This window comes from Rhinopithecus bieti, unplaced genomic scaffold (genome assembly GCF_001698545.2).
Source record: "Rhinopithecus bieti isolate Rb0 unplaced genomic scaffold, ASM169854v2 scaffold_74448, whole genome shotgun sequence".
Taxonomy (NCBI): domain Eukaryota; kingdom Metazoa; phylum Chordata; class Mammalia; order Primates; family Cercopithecidae; genus Rhinopithecus; species Rhinopithecus bieti.
Genome location: NW_016827608.1, coordinates 217504 through 222536, shown reverse-complemented (window position 1 = coordinate 222536; position 5033 = coordinate 217504). Strand labels below are relative to the sequence as shown.

General features: G+C 39.1%; 1 protein-coding gene across 3 annotated transcripts in view; it reads right to left on the bottom strand.

The window, feature by feature from the left end:
- The window catches only part of FNIP1 (folliculin interacting protein 1), a 160653-nt gene that overhangs the window by 12414 nt on the left and 143206 nt on the right, over nt 1-5033 (bottom strand). The window lies entirely within an intron of this gene.

The window sequence follows — 5033 nt, the reverse complement described above, 5'->3', positions numbered from 1 at the left end:
AAAAAAAAAAAAAAAAAAAAAAAAGAGTATGAAGAACTTTTACTTTTACTTTGTATATCTTTACACTGTTTGAATTTTTTCATTTTTCTTTATTTTTTTGAGACAGAGTCTCACTCTGTCGCCAGGCTAGGCTGGAGTACAGTGGCGTGATCTCAGCTCACTGCAACCTCCGCCTCCCAGGTTCAAGTAATTCTTCTGCCTCAGCTTCCTGAGTAGCTGGGATTACAGGCGTGTGCCACCATGCCCGGCTAATTTTTGTACTTTCAGTAGAGACAGGGTTTCACCATGTAGGTCAGGCTGGTCTCGAACTCCTGACTTAGCAATCTGTCCACCTTGGCCACCCAAAGTGCTGGGATTACAGGCATGAGCCACTACACCCAGCCCTTATTGTTTGAATTTTTATCACAAGTATTTACTTTCATTGTTAAAAATGTTAAGACAGTGAAAAATAATACTATATATACATAGTCATGAAAGAGCCACAAGGCATATGGCTATGTCCTTGCCTTCCCCTGGTTTACAAACAAAGACCAAAAATGACAATTAAGTACAGAGCATGACTGCCAGAAACAGATAGTGACCCTACCTTTAATATTTTTCTGTATTTGGAAAGGTAAGGATTTTTTTTACTACTGGCCAAATGGAATAGCAGCAACAAGACTGAGAGTAAAACATTTATAATATGAAATACTCAGACCCATGGCTTTTCCTCTCTAACTTTTAATGTTACTACAATTAGGATAAGGTACAACTATAAGGACAAAAGTTTACTCCTGGATAAGCCCAGGTTTAGCATCCTCAAATGATATTACTTTGCCTAGTTAATGAACAACTACTCTGAATAAAGCTGCTTCCTAGACAAGAAACAAACACAACAGAACTCATAGACTTGTGAGGGAGATCAAAATAAATACATCTAGCTTTAAAAAAAAAAAAAAAAAAAAGTGTTACTGATGAAGCAGAAACCAAGTGCTGGGAAGCAGAGGAGGGCAATCATGGGATCTGTGTGACAGGGAGTTTCGCAGTGAAAGGGACATAGGAATATGACACTGAAGTGTATAGATAGAATTACTGGTGAAAAAATTGGAGAAGAACATAGATAATTTGGTGAGACTCAGAAATAGAAGTAGATGCAAATGGCTACATTTGTGAGAAATGATATAGAGAAATAAGAAGAGAATGGCAAAAAGTCCAGAAATATACCTTGGGAAGATTTTCCATGGAGCCCCAAATTTATATTTGTTTTTTATAAAACAGTATTCAAATATGTATTCGTCTCTTGCCAAGGATAAAACACTTTGTTATTCATCACTTAATTATGGAAATATAATTTTGGCAAAGATATATACGTCTGTGATACTGTGAAATATATTCAGCTGACCAACAACATGGGTTGGAACTGAAGGTCCACTTAAATGCCAATTTTTTCCAATATAATATATGGGTAAAGTTTTTGGAAATTTGCAACAATCTGAAAAACTTAAAGAGACAAAACTGTGTAGCCTAGAAATATGGAAAATAAGAAAAAGTTAGGCATGTCATGAATACATAAAATATATGTGGATGCATGGCACAGTAGTGTGCATTTGTAATCCTAGCTACTGGGGAGGCAGAGGCAGGAGGATCAACTGAGCCCAGTAGTTCGAGAGACTAACCTGAGCAACATAGTAAGACCCATCTCAAAATAAACAAACAAAAAAATGTAGATAGTATATTTTATCATTTAGTACTGTAAAATACACACAAATCTACTATAAGTTAAAATATATAAAAACTTACACACTTACAAAGCATACAAGGTGACATTCACAGCCCAGAGAAATGTTAACAAATGTATAGTATTAAATACATTTGTTTGTATTTAATATACTTATGACATATTAATATAGTTTAATATAGTTTAAATAACATTTAATATAGTTATAACATAAAATAGTTATGATTATAACTGCATAAAACTAGCTGTAGTACCTACTGTACTAATGTAATAGTTTTGTAGCCACTTCCTGTTGCTATTGCCCGGAGTTCAAGTTGCAAGTATGTACTTCAAACACCCTGCCAACTTAATCATCTCTGCACGAGCAGTTCCGCTCTCCAATAAACAGCGTATCTCAGTTAAAAACTACTCTCTTTTCGAGACCATCCTGACTAACACAGTGAAACTCTGTCTCTACTAAAAATACAAAAAAAAAAAAAAATTAGCTGGGCGTGATGGCGGGCACCTGTAGTCCCAGCTACTCGGGAGGCTAAGGCAGGAGAATGGCGTGAACCTGGGAGGCAGAGCTTGCAGTGAGCCGAGATCACGCCACTGCACTACAGCCTGGGCAATAAAGCGAGACTTCATCTCAAGAAAAAAACAAAAAACAAAAACTAATTTCTTGGGAGGCTAAGGCAGGGGGATCCCTCAAGCCCAGGTGTGGAGGCTGCAGTGAGCTACGACTGCACCAAGGACTCCAGTCTGGGTGACAGAGTGAGACTCTGTCTCTAATAAAACACAAAGACAAAAAGATAACAAATAAAACTGATGTCTAAAGGTTCTCATGTATTTTTCATCATTGTTAGTGTGATACAACAAACCCTGAATAGTATCATGGGACCCACATGGAGTACCACTAGTGATGCTGGAAATGCTCTCAAGAAAAGCAGAGAGAAGTTAAGACATTATAAGAAAAACTTGAATGGCTTGATATAGACCATAGATTAAGTAGCTGTGGTTACCCATCATTTCGAGATCAATGAATCCACCATGAGGACTGTTTTAAAATAAGAAAAGGAAATTTGTGAAGCTGTCACTGCAGCAATGCCACTACGTGTGAAAACCACGCACTTTTGCAGAATACCTTTTAAATCTCATAATGAAAATGCAGCTCTTATGTGGGTACAGGGTTGCTGTAAGAAAGCTCTTAACTATAGACTCTAATACTATTTTTTAAATGAAGTCATTATATGACAACTTAAAGCAAACGGAGGGTAAAGGATCTAAAGCTGGAGAATTTAATGCTAAGAAAGGATGGTTTGATAATTTTAGAAAGAGTTATAGCTTAAAAAATATCAAGATAACAGTTTTTGCTGACCCAGAGGCAATACACAAGTTCTTAGACACCATCAAGAAAATCATAGAGGACAAAAGATATCTGCCTGAACAGGTTTTTATTGCAGATAAAAGTACCCTATTGTGGAAAAAGACACCACAAAATACATTTATTAGTAAGGAAGAGGAGCAAGCACCAAGATTTAAGGCAGGAAGGGATAAGCTAACTCCACTGTTTCGTGTAAATGCAGTCAGGATTAGATCAGAACTACCCTTATATATAAAGCTGCTAACCTCTGGACCTTGAAGGAAAAAAGATAAACACCACCCCTGCAAGTCTTCTGATTGTACAATAAGAGAGCCTGAAAACAACTATTTTCTGGATTGAATCCACCCACGCTTTTTTTTTTTTTTTTGAGACAGTCTCGCTGGGTCACCCAGGAGGCTCACTGCAACCTCCAACTCCCAGGTTCAAGGATTCTCCTGCCTCAGCTTCTCAAGTAGCTGGGACTACAGGCACCTGTCACCGCGCCTGGCTAATTTTTGTATTTTTAGTACATACGGGTTTTCACTATGTTGGCCAGGCTGGTCTCGAACTCCTGACATCATGATCCGCCCACCTTGGCCTCCTAAAGTGCTGGGATTACAGGCGTCAGCCACCACGCCTGGCCCCACCCATGCTTTATATCTAAAATCAAGAAGTACCTTGCCAGTAAGTGACTGCCTTTTAAAGTTCTTATGTTGGACAATGCCTCTGGCCACCCAAAACCCTATGAGTTTAACACTGAGAGTGCTGAAGTGGTCTAATTGCCCCTAAACACATCTCTAACTCAGCCTCTAGATCAGGGTGCCATAAGGACCATTAAACACAATATTCTATAAAAATGATTGTCAGTGCTATGGAAAAGAACCCCAATGGAGAGAACATCATGACAGTCTGACGAATCACCCCATAGAAGATGCCATTGCTGTTATAGAAAAAGCCACAAAAGCCATCAAGCCTGAAATAATAACTTCCTGCTGGAGAAAACTGTCCAGATGTTGCGCACAGAATTTAACAACAGAGCCAATCAAGGAAATCATGAAAGAGCTTGTAAATATGGCAAAAAAAAAAAAAAAAATGGTCGATGAAGGCTTTCAAGATATGGATCTTGCAACTTTGGGAGGCCGAGGCGGGCAGATCACGAGGTCAGGAGATCAAGACCATCCTGGCTAACGCAGTGAAATCCTGTCTCTACTAAAAATACAAAAAAATTAGCCAGGCATGGCGGCGTGCGCCTGTAGTCTCAGCTGCTGGGGAGGGTGAGGCAGGAGAATGGCATGAACCCAGGAGGCGGAGCTTGCTGAGATCGCGCCACTGCATTCCGGCCTGGGCGACAGAACAGGACTCCATCTCAAAAAAAAAAAAAAAAAAAAAAAAGATATGGATCTTGCAGAAATTCAAGAGAGCTAACAGACACCATACCAGAGGAATGAACAGAAGACAACTCGATGGAGATGAGTGCTTCCAAACCAGTGCCAGACAATGAGGAACAAGACGCAGAAGCAGCAAGGCCAAAAAACAAGTTGACGTTAGACAATCTAGCAGAACGGTTCATATATTCAAGACTGATTTTTATTTCTTTTACTGCATGGGCCCTTCTATGATACTGAAATCACCTTTGCAAAAGTTGTATTAGTGAGAACATCATAACAGTGAACTAAGCTAACCAAAAACCCATCTTGCCTTTCCCTTAATTATTCCTGGGGTATTGGGCCAAGCTAACTTTGGGAGACATTTAGGCTACAGTATTTTTGGTTTTTTTTTTAAGGTGTGCAATTTTATTCAACTGGTCTCAAGTCAGTGTACAGGTAAGCCCTGGCTGCCTCCACCCACTCCAAGGGTGACCAAAAGCCTTTATACATCTCAAGTTGGGGGACAAAAAAGGGGGGCCACGAAGGCTGATCATTCAAAGTAAAACAAAATAAAAAAGTATTAAGCGAAGATGAAAAAATTTTGCAT